Source organism: Prionailurus bengalensis, chromosome E4 (assembly GCF_016509475.1).
Source record: "Prionailurus bengalensis isolate Pbe53 chromosome E4, Fcat_Pben_1.1_paternal_pri, whole genome shotgun sequence".
In the NCBI taxonomy this organism is placed as follows: Eukaryota; Metazoa; Chordata; class Mammalia; order Carnivora; family Felidae; genus Prionailurus; species Prionailurus bengalensis.
In genome coordinates this window covers 9016747-9033956 of record NC_057360.1, presented here as the reverse complement: position 1 = coordinate 9033956, position 17210 = coordinate 9016747, and the positions used below count along the sequence as shown (strand labels likewise).

The 17210-nt window shown below is 37.8% G+C and overlaps 1 protein-coding gene across 4 annotated transcripts in view; it reads left to right on the top strand.

Annotated features, from left to right (window-relative positions):
- The window catches only part of FMN2 (formin 2), a 391725-nt gene that overhangs the window by 339438 nt on the left and 35077 nt on the right, over nucleotides 1-17210 (top strand). The window lies entirely within an intron of this gene.

The window sequence follows — 17210 nt, the reverse complement described above, 5'->3', positions numbered from 1 at the left end:
CTGTTGGTTAGCATTTATTTGTGATGATACTTCCACGGTTTACTTTCAACCTTTCTATATCCTTATGGACAAAGAATCCAATTTACGTATTATTTCTACTGCCCTAGTGTAGTCATCCCCTTTGTGTGCTCAGGGAGAGTGGGTGATTGAACTTTATACTTTAGCCAGGATTCTATTATTACCTGGCCCTGTGAGCTCCTGCACTGGTGGAGGTGGCCATGATGAAGCTGTGGGTGTCTGCTCAGATCCTGTGTCTCATAATCTTCAAAATGTTTTCATATTTCCCTTTATCCAAGTTACAGCCAGCTGAGTGATGGCTGCAGGTTCCTTTGGGGAAGGACTAAGGGAATCATTACAGTATATACTTGCCACAGTGTTTCAGGGTTCTTCCTCACAGGGTTCATTCATCCCTTTGGGCTCTGGATCCAAAACTGGGTCACTTCTAGCAACCGAGCAAGGGATCTTGACTTTTTATTGCAACCACTACCCCTATCCTCCTAGTCCTCTTTTCCTGTCCTTTTCTTTGTTGTAGATGTCAAGCAGTGCCCTTGTTTTCCCCCTGAGGATTCCATGATCTATTAACCATCTCCACCCTCCATGCAGGTCAAGATTCCTTATCTGCATCTTGCCTTGCCTGTTACCATGGTAATTATGGTCCCCAGGCTTCTGGACATTGAGCCTGACCATTTGGCCTCTGTTCCTTCAGGGGTCTATTATCTCCATGAATTTTAATGGGTTCAAGGTGTGACCCCATTCTCCTGTCTTTCCCAACCTACAAGAGAAGAGCCCCATCTGAACTGTTCAGTGATGCTAGTGCTCCTGTTACTAGTGCCTTGTCCTCCCATGGAAAAATCCTTTGCTCACTTTTTTTTGACTCATGTAGTATATATGGACATGCCCACTGCTCTCAGCCTCTTTATTCTCTTCTCTGCCTTTTGCCGGGGCAGGTCACCATGTCTGCTTTTCTCTGCATTGGCCATCACTCACCCTAAGCCTAGAAGAACCACTGCCCGATTCCTGCCACTACATGAAAGCTTTCTTACAGCTTCTTGATTGTATAATCACTTTTTTCTCTTCTCAGGTCTAGCGCTTCTCTAGCTGGGTTGTGCTGGGATGTCACCTTAATTATTATACTAGCAGCCAAGGGAGGAGCTAAGGCAGCTTCTGAGGGCACCATTTTATTTTATTTTATTTTATTTTATTTTATTTTTTATTATTATTATTATTATTATTATTTTTTGCTTTTGCAGTGTCTTCTAGCATAGGGAAGTGCTAGGGAAGAGTGGGATACTTCTTCAAACTTTGAAGAGTTTTAAGGATCTGTAGAGGTAACCATCAGATGTCTCCATCCCTTGTTTTAGGATGCAGGTTTTCCCAGCCAGGGCTCTGACTTTAGCTTAGCAGACCTGGTTTCTCTGAGTACTGAAATGTCTCTGGAGCTCTGCCACTCTAATTCTTAGGTCTTCTTTCTGTTGCTTGGCTGTGTCTATCATTTCATTGCAGGAGAAAACGGCCTCTTTCTAAGCTACCCAGGAGGCTGTCTAGCAGTCTTTAACTGCTTATTAATGCCCTCTTTCTTTCCTTATCCCTCTGTAGGGTGTCCATCCAACTTTTTTTTAAAATTCAAGTTAGTTGACGTACAGTGTAGTCATGGCTTCAGGAGTAGCACCCAGTGATTCATCTCTTACATATGACACCTAGTACTCATCCCAAAAAGTGCCCTCCTTACTGCCCATCACCTATTTAACCCATCCTTCCACCCACCTCCCCTACAGCAACCCTGTGTTTGTTCTCTGTATTTGAGTCTCTTATCATTTGCCTCCCTCTCTGTAACTTAACAGTAGTCAGCCACCTTCTGTGTGCTATTGTTCTCACCATATAATCATCATATAATCAATAGCTTGAATCATCACACCTGTGAAGACACTCCCACACCAGGGCATTTTCTTAGACTAACTGTGGCGATAATCTTTGCAACTCATGGCCTTCACTGCATCAGGATCTGTCTGTGCCCCAGATACCACTCAGGACAGTGGCCTGGTGAGTGAACCTATCCCAGAACCTCATCTCACTGCTTGTTTTCTCAGGCAATTTGTAGCCCTACTTATGTTATTTCAGGTTCTCTAATAACCTGAATCAGGTACTAAGACTAGATTTATTGGGAAAACTAGGAAGGGAGCCAGAAGAAGCTGGGACAGCTGTTAGACCTGGATGTAGGTCCAACCCTCATGGAGGAGAGGGAAGGAAGAAAACATGGATCAGAAAAGTCCGAGGCTGCAGTGCAGTTACAAGAAAATTTTGGCAAAGCCAGTAGAGTTCTTCAGCCAGTTGCCCTTTAGAGGAGTCTTGTATCCTAGGATTGCACCTGCATCAGTATCTCTGTCCTGTCTACTCACTAGCTGGGGGCAACTGTTGGACCTCTCTGCAAGTAAAGTGATTGCCTTGAGAGCATGCATCTGAGGGCCCTTGGTCATTTTCATTCTCTGTAGTTGGATATCAGGGAGATTTGAAAAATGTATACTTATGGCAGCCAAAGAAACAATACATTTTATTTCTCTTATTTTTAATGATTTCCTTTAAATTAAAAAATATTAATTTGTTTAATATTGTTACTTCTTTTCAAAATAGCATAACAACCTTCAAAGTATATCTTTTCTTACCACCATTTCACAAGTTGTTGATCAATTATTTTAGGTCTTGTGTGTGTGTGTGCATGTGTGTGTGTGTATACGATGTGACATCTGTGCTAAGGTTCTTTGTTTTTTGGATTTTTTGGTCATATATATGTTCAATTGTTCCTGCACCATTTGTTAAAAAGACCAGATTTTCTCCACTGAGTTGACTTTGTTTCTTTGTAAAAAATCTGTCGACTATATTTATGTGAGTCTACTTCTGGGTGCTTTGTTCTATTTCATTGATATATGTGCCCACTCTTTGACTGATACCAGGCTGTCTTGGTTACAGTAGCTTTATAGTAAGTTCCTGAAATTGGAGAGTATGGGGGTCTTCAACTTTTTTTCCTTCAAAATATAATATATATATTATACATACATAATATATATATATTTAATTCAAAGTTTAATTGTTTAGTGCTGTTGGCATTGGAAATAATAGGAAAGCAATTGAGTTTTGCATATATTGACCTATATCCTTCAACTGTGCTATACTTGTTTATTTCATGAAGTTATTTTGTAGATTCTTTGGCATTTTCTACATAGATATATTCATCTGGAAATAAAGAGAGCTTTATATCTTCCTCCACTATCTGTATACCTTTTATTTCCTTTTCTTGTCTTATTGCATTAGCTAGGACTTCCAGTACAATGTTAAATAGGAGTGATAGGACATCCTTGCTCTATTCCCAAACTTAAGAAGGGATTAGTCTTTGGCATCTGGGTGGCTCAGTCATTAAGCATCTGACTTTGGCTCATGTCGTGATCTCATGTTATTATTATTACTACATCAGGTGAGTTTGAGCCCCATTTTGGGTGAACATGAGCCCCACTTCAGGTGAGTCCCACTTCTCTCTCTCTCCCTCTCTCTCTCTCTCTCTCTCTCTTTCTGCCCCTCGCTCACTTGTGCCCCCTCTCTCTCAGAAAAAAAAAGGCATTAGTCTTTTCACATTAAGTATGATGTTAGCTGTAATGTGTTTGTAGATGTTCCGTATCAATTTGAGGAAGTTCTTTATTCCTAGTTTTCTGAGAATTTTATTACAAATGATGTTAGATATTTTTCAGATGCTTTCTCTACATCATTTTATATCATATGATTTTTTTAAACTTGTTGATGTGATAGATTACATGATTTGATTTGAATCTTGAACACACTTTGCATAATTGGAATAAATTTTACTTGGTCATGGTGTATACTTCTTCTTATTCATGTTGAACTCTATTTGATAATATTGTATTGAGGAGTTTTGCATCTGTTCAAGAGATATTGGCCTATATTTTTGTTTCTTGTGATGGCTGCTTCTTGTTTTTGGTATTAGATTAATGCTGGCTTCATAGAATGAGTTATCAATTGGTTCTTCTGCTTCTGCTTTCTGGAAGATACTGCAGAAAATTGCTATCATTTTTTTTCTTTAAATGTTTGATAGAATTTACCAGGGAAGCCACCTGGACCTGGTGGTTCCTTTTTTAAAAGGTTATTAAATATTGATTTAATTTCTTTAGTAGATATATATTCCTTCAGATTATCTATTTCTCCTTATGAGAGTTTTGGTAGTTTGTGTCTTTCAGAGAACTGATCCATTTTATTTAAGGTATCAAATTTGTGGGCATAGAATTGCTCATAATATTCCTTTAAATGTACATAGGATTGGTAGTGATAACTCTTTTTTCATAGTTTTTATTTACTAATTTGTGTCTTTTCCTTTGCCTGGGTAGAAGTTAATCAATTTCATTGATCTTTTTTAAAAAAGAAAAAAAATTTAAAACAACAACTTTTGGATTTATTTTCTTTATTGTTTTCTTGATTTCAAGTTCATTGATTTCTGTTCTAATTTTTATTATTTCTTTTCTTTTGCTTGCTTCGGGCTTAAATTACACTTTCTCCTGTAGTTTTCTAAGGTGGAATCTTATGTCATTGATCTTCGAACTTTCTTTTTTTCTTTTTTTTTGAACCAATAGTCAGATGCTTTAAAAAAATTTTTTTAATGTTTATTTTTGAGAGACAGAGATAGAGCACAAGTGGAGGAGGGACAGAGAGAGAGAGAGAGAGAGAGAGAGAGAGAGGAAGACATAGAATCTGAAGCAGGCTCCAGGCTCTGAGCTGTCAGCACAGAGATCGACACAGGGCTCCAACCCAGAAACCATAAGATCATGACCTGACCCGAAGTTGGACTCTTAACCAACTGAGCCACCCAGGCACCCCAAACTTTCTTCTTTTCTAATATGAACATGTAGTGCTATAAATTTTCATTTTACTTTCTATTTTAACTGCATCCCATAAAGTTTGGTATGTTGTATTATCAGTTCAAAACATTTTCCAATTTCCCTTGAAACATTCTCTTTAATCTATGAATTATTTAGAAGTAATCTGAAGATTTCCCTGTTATCATTCAGTTACTGACTTCTAATTTAATTTCCTTGTGGTCAGAGCACATACTTGGTATGATTTCAATTTCTGTTTCTCCTTTTTTTAACCGTCAATAATTATGAGACAACATAGGAGTTTTATATAAATTAAAACTGATGTCAGTATATCAATATCCTGATGACAGGAGGCTAATGCCAGAGTGGGGTAACCACCTTTACCTGTCCCTCTTTACCCATCTATGCAGTTTATCTCCCTTCATTCGAAAGAAACTTTGCAGTAGCTCCTGCCAAGAGAATTCCTCTCACTTTTATGGTACTAATGTTAACTTCTTAGCTTTGACAAATGTATTGTGATTGTATAAGAAGTTAATATTAGAAGAGGCTGGGGAAAGGCTATATGGGGAGTCTGTATATTATCTTTTCAACTTTCTATAAATCTAAAGTTAGGGGCGCCTGGGTGGCGCAGTCGGTTAAGCGTCCGACTTCAGCCAGGTCACGATCTCGCGGTCCGGGAGTTCGAGCCCCACGTCAGGCTCTGGGCTGACGGCTCAGAGCCTGGAGCCTGTTTCCGATTCTGTGTCTCCCTCTCTCTCTGGCCCTCCCCCGTTCATGCTCTGTCTCTCTCTGTCCCAAAAATAAATAAACGTTGGGAAAAAAAGAACATTTAAATCTAAAGTTAATCTAAAGTAAGGTGACGAATGAAATAGGTGATCCAAAGCTCCCATAATTGAGTTTCATGAAGCGAAAATGGAAATATTCTATTTTATTCCATTTGCATAGGTCACTGTAAGGAGTAAAAGAAAAGCTCTGTTAACAACTTCTCAGTTTCAAATTAAAGTAAGCAAGATAGTAATGGATATTTAAGGACATGATGATAAAAATGGCTAAAAGTCATAGGTTTTTATTGGGGACCACTGAGAAGATAGATGGAAAGGTAGTCTCTGAAACCTGATTTCAAAATGAGTGAGGACACAGAATTAAATTATAAAGCAACTATGCATAAGTAATGGTGTCTCTCAAGGAGTCTGCGTGGCTAAGAGGAATATTTTTTTTTTAATTTTTTTTTCAACGTTTATTTATTTTTGAGAGAGAGAGAGACAGAGCATGAACCGGGGAGGGGCAGAGAGAGAGGGAGACACAGAATCAGAAACAGGCTCCAGGCTCCGAACCATCAGCCCAGAGCCTGACTCGGGGCTCGAACTCACGGACCGCGAGATCGTGACCTGGCTGAAGTCGGACGCTTAACCGACTGCGCCACCCAGGCGCCCCAAGAGGAATATTTTTGAATGGAAAAATCTGTATGTACTTTCAGAATCAGGAGAAAAAGCTGATCATAATAAGAGAGATATTAAATGCTTGGAAATAGGAAACAATGGAGTGGATACCTTCCTAGAGGTAATAGTTGTAGGTAGGATAAAAACCATGCAGGTAAAGAACTTTGTCTTTTTTAAAAATGTTTATTCATTTCTAAGAGAGAGAGGGAGAGACAGAGAGACAGAGAAAGAGATAGAGTGCAAGTGGGGAAGGGGTAGAGAGAGAGACACGCACAGAATCTGAAGCAGGCTCCAGGCTCTGAGGTGTCAACACAGATCCTGATGTGGGGCTCTAACCCACGCACCGTAAGATCAGGACCTGGGCCAAAGTCTGGAGCTTCACCAACTGAGCCACCCAGGCACCCCAAGAACTTAGTCTTGATTGAGAGGTGCTGAAGCCTACCCACCTCCAAGCTTTAGAAATGAAAATGCAATGATATATAGAGAGAGAAATTTAGAGTGGTGAAAATGTATGTAAATTAGTAAGGTGAGATTTTCATGAAAGCTAGAATTCAGGACCTAGTAAGAATAAGGATAAATTTAGGAAGAAATCTACAGTGTGTGTATAAGCTACAGGAGGTAAGAGAAAAAGAATTTCCCTCACATTGTTGATCATAGTTATTATCTGGTTCCTAGTTTTAAAGACTCCTCCCTGGTTGCTTGATCTTTGGGATCAGAGTGACTTTGGGACTTAACATCGTCCTCTCAGTGCCAATCAGTGCCTGAAAATGTGTCACTTGGATTTTTAATCTTTTCTTCCATGTTTTGTATGAGCTTATACTTGTTCTTGTGTTGAATTACCTTTTTTTCTAGAGCAGTTGGCTGTTTTGAGAACACAATTACCCTGAAGGTGGAAATACCACAGTTGTTCATTTTAAGAGAAAAGAAATACCAGTTTGTCCTCTTACCATTCCGAATTCCTCTGACTTTCTATTGCCTGGAGCTAAATCATTGGCCTGAGAGTATTCTTTGTGCTTTTTAGAAGGGATGGAAGACCCCTCAAAGGCCTTTTAATGATGAAGGAAGGGAATTTATTCTTCCTTATTGGGGTAATAAAATTTGTTACACTTCATGTAAGTTCCTATGGGGGTGGAGGAAGGAGGTGGAAGTGAAGAGGACAATTTGGATTCCAAAAACTGCAGTTACTTGTGGAAGGTTTTAACTGAAAATAGATCTTTCTCTTGAGATTTTAGTTTGTTCTGGAGAATAATGTTACAAAATCCAACATTGCACAATAAAAAGGCAAAAGCAAGAGAAGATTTATGATGATGATCCTTGGCAGTTCATTTAAACTGGTATGCTCTCTTGGCCTCGTATTTAATACTGAGATGCTTTATGTTCTTGATTCTGCCTATATGAACTAAATTAAGTCCTAAATGTGCAATTCTTATTCTGTGTATAAAGTGTCGTTTAGCATGTGACCTTTTAGCTATGCTCCAAAAGGACAATGGTATTGAGAGAAGAAAGAAGGGATGGCCACAGAGGAAACAGAGAGGAAGGCACCCCAGGACCACTCAGATGGGGCCAGAACTAAATTGCTGACTCACTGAAAAGGCTGCTCTGATCATAGAGTGTGCAAAAGAAACGACCTCATCGGACCCTTCACTTCCACCCACAAATACAAACATAGAGATATCTCAAAATAGCCTGAACTGCCACGCTGGCAATTGAGCCAGGGAGGGAGGACTTTGGTCCCAAAGCTTCTTGGCATTAACATTAGAGAGAGAGGAAATTAATAAATGACCTGTTCCTTTCTGCACAGAGCTTAGAGATGCGACAGAACATAAGAACAACAAGTCAGACCTGAGTTGTGGTATTAACTTGACTGATAACTACAGCTATATTTGGTGGTAGGAAGAAGAGGAAGTTGAATTAAATGGGTTTGCTACTTTCAGCAGACCTGTCTTCTTAGCTGTGGACTGTGATATGTCTGTTAACCAGGTGCCAGGAAGATGTGTGCCTGTGTGCATGCATCTGTGTGTGTGTGTGTGTGTGTATACATGTACATGAAATATATGTCATGAAATATGAAACGGTCACATGAAATAGACTCAAGAATAAAGGGCAAAATCCCTTATTGTTCATCTCTTATATGGTGCCAGGGTAAAAGGATATGTTTTTCTTTCCACATAAATGAAGTGAGAGGAATTCTCTTGGCAGGAGTTACTGCAAACTTTTCCTAAGCCAAATGAGATAAATTGCGTAGATGAGTAGGGAAGAATGGGTAACGTGGCCACCCCACTGAGCACTGGCCTGTTGTCCCGTGGGGGACTGACATAATGACATTAGTCTTAATTTATAAATTGGTCCTGTGCTGTCTCATAATTATGTGAGAGTATAGGAAAGAAAGGAATTGTTCACCTTGACTTTTCTGTATGAGGAACAAGTGCCAGGTCTTTTTATACTTTGTGAACATACCAGGGAGGCTAAAGAAGAAGCTTGACCAGTGATAATAGAACCATTACTTATAGATCTTACTGTGCACCTGGTAACTCCATAGGCATGTTGCCTCCTTGATCTCATTCATCCTCATAAGGATCTGATTAGGTAAGAAGCCCTGCCATTCATTCTCATATTACAAACGAGGTGGCAGAGCTTAGAGAAGTTAATGAAGTCAGCAAAGGTCCAAGTTGGGTGGAGCCAGAACTAAATCTTGGTCCTTCCAATTCAAAGCCTTTGTTTTTTAATGTCAGGCTATAAAAGGCCTAACAGATTTTTGTCTACTACTAAGTTTCTAAAAATCGGAGGGTTTTTTTGTTTTGTTTTTTTGTTTTTTTGTTTTTTGTTTTTTTTTTACCTAGAACTGTCTAGCCCCGTTGTTAGCAGAGAATCATTCTTTAAGCAAATATTGACCAAACAATTGCTGGGTGCTAGACACTGTTCAGATGCTAGGGATAAAGCAATGAACATAAAAGATAAAAATGTCCCTCATAGGGGATAAATTCTAGAGGAGGAAGACCACTGATGGCAGGGAGTGCCATAGAAAAAGATAAAGCAAAAAAAAAAGGGGGGGGGGCGCCTGGGTGGCTCAGTCGGTTAAGCGTCCGACTTCGGCTCAGGTCACGATCTCACAGTCTGTGAGTTCGAGCCCCACATTGGGCTCTGTGCTGACAGCTCAGAGCCTGGAGCCTGCTTCGGATTCTGTGTCTCCCCCTCTCTGACCCTCCCCCCGTTCATGCTCTGTCTCTCTCTGTCTCAAAAATAAATAAACATTAAAAAAAAAAAGAAAAAGATAAAGCAGATATGTTAGGGGAGTCCAGTGTTCCTATTTTTCTTTGGTGAAATGTACAGTCTCATTTGAGGAGGTAAGGTTTGAGCAAAGATCTTAAAGAGATGAGAGGCAGCCATGTGGATATTGATTAAAGAGCATTACAAGCAGATGAGAAAGTGAAGAATTTGAATGCCACAGCCTATGAGGCCAGGTTGATGGGAGCAAGCAGCCAGTGGACACAAATGATGCAGTATTATTATGTTAATTGGAGTGGAAAGTCTCTCTGACATCAGTCAGTAAGAATACTGATGACTCTCAAAATCAACCTATCTTTAGATTACTCATCCTGGATTGCTCTTGTGGATGCGTCTTTTTTTCTGCAACTGGGATCATTTCTGCAACACCCAGCCACATACCAAAAAGTCCTCTCTTCTCTTGTTTTAGACATGCTTTCAGGTTGTTGAAGAATAAATATGTGAACATTTCCTTTTTTTTTTTTTTTTTTAATTTTTTTTTTCAACGTTTATTTATTTTTGGGACAGAGAGAGACAGAGCACGAATGGGGGAGGGGCAGAGAGAGAGGGAGACACAGAATCGGAAACAGGTTCCAGGCTCTGAGCCATCGGCCCAGAGCCCGACGCGGGGCTCGAACTCGCGGACCGTGAGATCGTGACCTGGCTGAAGTCGGACGCTCAACCGACTGCGCCACCCAGGCGCCCCTATGTGAACATTTCCTAAACATTATCACAGAAGAGTTTATCCTTCTCGAAGCAAGTATTTGATAGAGTGGCTGTTCAGAGTGATTGAATTCTGAGAGCATCAGTAAATGTCCAGGAGCCTATAAACCTGAGGCATAACATAGCGAATTGCTTTGTTCAGTACCTTGACTTGTTTATTTGTTAACCCAACAGAAATATTCCTCAAGGAAGGAATTGAATAGAGATTGCATTTTGCTTTAATATCTTTGCTCTGCCATTTGTGGTATCTGCCACAAAGTTACTACCTGTTCACTGATGAATTAAAGGAAAGCAATAGTGCCCTTTTCTAGGACTTCAACAGAGTAGGTGCCACTAAAATTGTTGGGCTTAAATTCAAGGTTTTATATAGTGCTTGAGTTGCAATTTCAAGAATTTGCTTGAGTAAATTCTGTTCAGAGATGGGAAATAACTGATAGCAATAACAGACTATATTATCTTTAAATATTTCATTTGCACAAAACATGCGTCTCCATATAGATCATAACTTGTGGCAAGAAAATGCTATTTTAGGATAATTACTGGCACCTCTTTTGGTTGTAATAAAAACCAAGTTTTGAGACATTCTTTATGTGCACAGTTCCCAAATGGACAACTGCCTTAAAAACAGATGAGAAGTTTGAAAGAATATAATTCTTATTTGGTGGCGTGGCCCATTTTCAAATAAGGAAATCAAAGCTGTCTTATCTGTGGAACATAACTCATAGTCAAAAACAGTATCCACTCGAGGTCTTTCAAGCGGTGTTCCAGTCCTTTAAAAATATTTCTAGAATGCCATTTTAGAAGGCGATTATAGCCATTAATTCTTTCTATTAGCCCTGTGTGTGCATTTGTAATTTTTCAAAATCCTCATTATTGAAAAGTTAAGACATGTGCAAAAGTAATGATATACACTGACCCACCGTGTAGTTATCACCCAACTACAGCAATTACCAATTTGGTTTCATCTAGACCCCTGTACCAACTTGCCCCTCCCATAGTATTTCTGAAGCAAATCCTCAACAGATGTAATGTTATCTGTGAATACTTGAGTAGGTATCTCTAAAAGATCCACTTTAAAAAACACAATTACTTTTACCCCTAAAAATAATAAGAAGAATTCCTAATGTCACAAAATACTCCGTCTCTTTTCAAAAGTCTAGTGAGTTCATATGTATTATAAATGTTTGTAATTTGTTACAGTTTGTTTGAAACAGGGTATAAAGAAATTTAAACCTTTATAATTAGACAATACCTTTTAAGTATTTATAATAGTGTGCCCTCCAACACTTTTTCCCCTTGAAATTTATTTATTGAGGAAACTAGATCATCTTTTCTTATCTTAGTTCTAGCTGTAACAGCAAAATACCATATAGTGGATGGCCTAAACAATAAACATTTATTTCTCACAGTTCTGGAAGCTGTAATGTCCAAGATCAAGGTGACAGCAGACTTGGTGTCTGGTGAGAGCCCTCTTCCTGGCTTGTAGACAGCTGTCACCTTGTTGTGTCCTCACATGGCAGAGACTGGGGGTGGGATTAGCTCTGCTCTGACTTCTTCTTCTTATAAGAGCACTAATCTCATCATAGGGGCTATACTCTCAATACCTCATCTAAACCTAATTATCTCCAAAAGGTTCCATCTCCAAATACCATTACATTGAGAATTTGGTCTTTAGCATATGAAAATTTTGGACGCATTCAGTCCATAGAAGTTCTATAGTGTTTCTCCAAATTAACTGATTTTATCCTACTAATGCAGGTAATCAAGATCCTCTGCCCCATATTTCTTGCAGATTAGTAAATAGCTCTAGACACTTGGTCACTTTTAGGTCTGAATATTTTGGCAGAATTATTTTGCAAGTTGTGGTGTGTTCTACCAAATGGAAGTACTTGATTGTCTTTTCTTGTGATATACCAGCCTTTGATAATCAATGTCTTGGTGCATTAATTTATAAGGAACTGTAAAATTGTGACATGTTGTCATTTTTCTCAGTTAGAAAAGAAAATGTTTCCCTCATTTGGCATAGAGCTATTCAGTGGTATGGTTCATTGAGGAAATGTGTTATATTTCCTTAGTTTTCCAGTTTTCAAAATAATAACTGGTTCTCTAGCATCTTCTAACAGTAAGTAAATATATTTTGAAAGTATTAAGCATTATGATGAGTTCATTGAATCAAATATATTTTTAGGTATTTCAGTCCTTTGCAGTTATTATTCTTACTAATATACAAAATGTTCCATCTTTAAGTTCACTTCTGAGTTATTTTGGTATGAGCTTTCTTACTGTCTTCTTTGATAGGACATTCCAGGTTCATTTTGTACATTTTCCCCAGTGCTGGACTGAGCTATTTCTTCAAGCAGAACTGGGTCCGTTATTTAGAATGGTCTTTGGAGATCACAGATCTGGGTGCTAGTATAGTTGGTATTGAATTAGTACTGTGACTAGACCTGTTAGTAGGCAGAGCTGGAATTAGAGTACATTGTTAGTTCATACCAACACTTCCGGTTCAAATTCAGGGCACTGTTCTTAACTGTAAGATTTAACATTGTGTGTCTTTTTCCATGTTGAGAAACCTGATCTGCCAATCCTTACATCAGTGTCTCTTCTGTATCTTGACTTCCTGAATCTCATTTTCTAGTAGCTTCTCGGATAATTTGTCATTAGAACAATTTTTCTTCCATTTGTTCAAACTGAAAATAGTCCTTCCTGCCCCCTTCATAAACAAAAGTTAGTTTGGTTGGGTATAAAATATTTGGTTCACTCTTTTTGTCTTTAGTATCTTAAATATTATTCCACTGTCTCTGACATAGGATATTGTCTAAATATATGGTGATAGTTAAGTTTTTTTTCCTTTGTTAGGGACTTGTTTTTTTTTTTTATGATGACCAAAGGATTATTTTTATTTTTTCTTATTTTTTAAATATAATACTTTTATTACTAGAATATGTCTCAGAGTTGACTATTGGCATGCCCTTTTAACATGTAGCACCAAATACTTTTATTTATTCCTAAAAAGTGTTCTTGAGTCATATTTTTAAATATGTATTCCATGCCATTGCTTTGGTTATCTTTTGTAGAGGCTTTTATAATACACTTATGGGGCTGTCTTGTCTTTTACATCTGTAACTTTCTCTTTTTTTTCTTCATTTCTCTTTGTTCTTAAGTTTTTATTTCTTTTTAAAAACACTTTTATGTTTTATTTTATATTTGAGAGAGAGAGACAGAGAATGAGCAGGGGAGGTGCAAAGAGAGAGAGAGAGAGAGAGAGAGACAGAATCCTAAGCAGGCTCCAGACTCCGAGCTGTTAGCACAGAGCCCAACATGGGACTCGAACTCATGAGCAGTGAGATCATGACCTGAGCTGAAGTCAGATGCCAAACTGACTGAGCCACCCAAGCACCCCCATATTTCTTTCATTTTATCTTTATTTCTATTAACAAATGATGTATTGATCTTATTAACTCTTGTTACTTCTGGTCCAGTCTTCATGTGTGAAATATTTAAAACTTCATGGTTCTTTACTAAATTCTACCATCTCATTTCTGAGTCTTTCTACTTTGAATTATGTTTATTATAGCTTCTATCATTTTATTAATTTCATTTAGCATATCTTGAAATATTAGCCAATAATTTTCATCTGTTTATAAGCCTGTCTCTGGCATGTTCCCACTGGTCTGCAGAGCCATTATTTTATCCCTGGTTTGTTTTTTTCTTTTAGTAGCTATTAAATAGGGGCACCTGGGTGGCGCAGTCAGTTAAGCATCTAGTCTTGATCTCGGCTTGGTTTGTGCGTTTGAGCCCTACATCAGGTTCTGCACTAATGGTGTGGAGCCTGCTTGGGATTCTGTCTCTCCTTCTCTCTGCCCCTCCCCTGTTCTCATTTTTTCTCTCTCTCTCTCTTCCTTTCTCTCTCTCTCTCAAAAGAAATAAATAAACTTAAACAACAACAACAAAAAAAAACTACTAAACATAGGACTTAATCACAGTCTCCTTTCAGTTCCTTCTTTCCCACTCTCCTTCTTTCTCTCTTTTTTTTTTCTAACTTGCTTTCTTTGTTAATTGAGGCATAATTTATACAATAAAACAAGTTCAATGAGTAATTACCATTCAAACATGATTTAAAACAGCCCTGTTGCCTCAATCTGTTTACCTCACACCTCTGTGAAGAGACAATCATTTTTACTTCTATCAACATAGATTAATTTTGTATATACATAGATTTCATTTAAATGGAATCATATAGCATATATAATTTTGAGTATGATGTCAGCTAGAGGCTTTTCACAGATGTCATTTATCTAATTGTGTAAGCCTTACTTCTTATCTTGCAGAGAATTTTTCCTCTTTTGTAATAATGAATTAGTTGAGTTTTTTCAGATTCTTTTTCTTCATTTTTTGAAATAATCATTTGGCTTTTCTTCTTTACTCTGCTAATGTGACAGGTTACGCTGATTGCTTAACATGTTTTTGGTTTTTGGTATTAACATCAGAGTAATGGTGGCTTCATAAAATGAGTTGACAAGTGTGCCCTCATTCTCTGTTTTCTGAAAGAGTTAGTGTTCAATTGGCATTATTTCTTCATTAAATGTTTGTTAATGCACCTGTGAAACAATTTGGGCTGCAAGTATTTGGAAAGGGGTATTTTCTATTACGAGTTTATAAAAAATCATTTATTAAAACTTCATTAAAAATTGAAAGTAATTTCAATTTTTAATAGATTTTGGCATAAAATTATTGATAATATCTCATATTATGCTTTTAGGGCCTGTATGGTCTATGGTGATAACACCACTTGCATCTATGGGACTGGTGATTTGTGTTTTCTCTGTTTTTCTTTATCAACTTTGGTAGGGGGTTATCAATTTTGTTAAACTTTTCAGTAATTCAGCTCATGGTCTTGTTAATTTTCTGTAATGTTTCTTTTCTATTTCTTTGTTTTGTGTTCTGATTATTTCCATTCTTCTGTCTAGTCAAGTTTAATTTGATTCTCTTTAACTTCTTGAGGTAGATGCCTACATTATTCATTTTATACCTTTATTTTTCTAATTATAAGTACTTTTTCTAATTATAGATATTTTAAACTTCCAAATTTCTAAGCACTGCTTTATCTGCTCCCAAATATATATTTGATATCTATGTTTTCAATTTTAGTCAGTTTGAAATATTTTCTAATTTCTTTTGTGATTGTGTGTGTGTGTATGTGCGATTACTTTTTTGACCTATGGGTTATTTATAGCAATTTAGTTAATTTCCAGAATGAAGATTTCCTAGATATACCATTTTAAATTTTTCATAATTTAAAGCCACTGGTCAGAGAACATATTCTGGATAATTTCAGTCCTTTGAAATTTATTGAGACTTCTTTTATGATTCAGTATCTGATCTGTGTTGGTGAAGGTTTTCATATGTTCTCATATATTCTAATTGTTGATTACAGTGTTCTGTAAAAGTGAATTAGGTCAATTTGTGGATAATATTCACAACTTATATATCCTTTAGTGATTTTTTTTCTAGTTCTGTCCATTACTGAGAAAGGATGTTAAAATAAACAATTATGATGAAGGTTTTACCTCTTTTCCCTTTTTGTTTTGTGGGTTTTCCTTCATGTATTTTGAAACTCTTATTAGATGCATACATATTTTGGACTGTTACGTCTTTCTGAAAATGGGATGTTTTTTTCAACGTTTATTTATTTTTGGGACAGAGAGAGACAGAGCATGAACGGGGGAGGGGCAGAGAGAGAGGGAGACACAGAATCGGAAACTGGCTCCAGGCTCTGAGCCATCAGCCCAGAGCCTGACGCGGGGCTCGAACTCCCGGACCGGGAGATCGTGACCTGGCTGAAGTCGGACGCCCAACCGACTGCGCCACCCAGGCGCCCCTGAAAATGGGATGTTTTTATCATTATGAAATCATGCTGTAATAATATTGTCTTGCAGTCTGTTTCTCTGATAATAAAACCACATCAACATGGCTATGCTTAGTGTTTGAGTGGCATACTTTTTCCTGCCCCAATATTTTTCTCCTCATTTTTTATATGAAATTATTTTTACTGAACTTCTAGGATGAAGATATAGATGAATGAGGATAGCTTTAGTAGTTTCACTGTTCTAGAGATTTCTCTTTTGTTGCTTGTGTACAATGGCAAAAAAGAATAAAACAAAAATATTGCCTGCAAAATTTCCCCTCTAATGTATCTGCATTTTCTATTTTCTTTGTCCCTGTGTTTATCCTGCACAATTTGCATCTACTCCCAGCATTTTCTATCAATGCAGAGCTTTGCCATAAGAGGGAGTTTCTCTTGGTTAGTACTAAGACTTCATGTATTGCAGACTGTTCCCATCCTTTTCAGTACTTACTCTAGATCTTTTCTCCTCTTCCATGAGTTAAAATGCGTAAAACCCCTTCGAATTTCAGCTGCAATCCTCAGATTGGCCCTTAACACTTTTTAAGAGTGCCTGTTTGTGATTCAGGGGTTCTTCTGTTTTTAGGGGTCCCTCTATTATTTTCCTCTGCCTCCTCCTATACAGATGATGTTATGAATTGGGTTTTGTGTTGTCAGTGGTTTGTCCCACCTGTTTGCATTTAATTTTTTTTAATGTTTATTTATTTTTGAGAGAGAGAGAGAGAGACAGAGAGAGCTGGGGAGGGGCAGAGAAAGAGAGAGACACAGAATCTGAAGCAGGCTCCAGACTCTGAGCTGTCAGTACAGAGCCCTACGCTGGGCTCAAACCCACGAACCACGAGATCATGGCCTGAGCTGAAGTCGGAGGTGTAATCAACTGAACCACCCAGATGCCCCCCACCTGTTTGCATTTTGAAGTTTGTGGTGCTATTGGACACAGTGTTTTTGCAGATATTTTCCTATTAGCTTTGATTTTTAATATCTCAGTTGCTTTCTCTGTTTTTA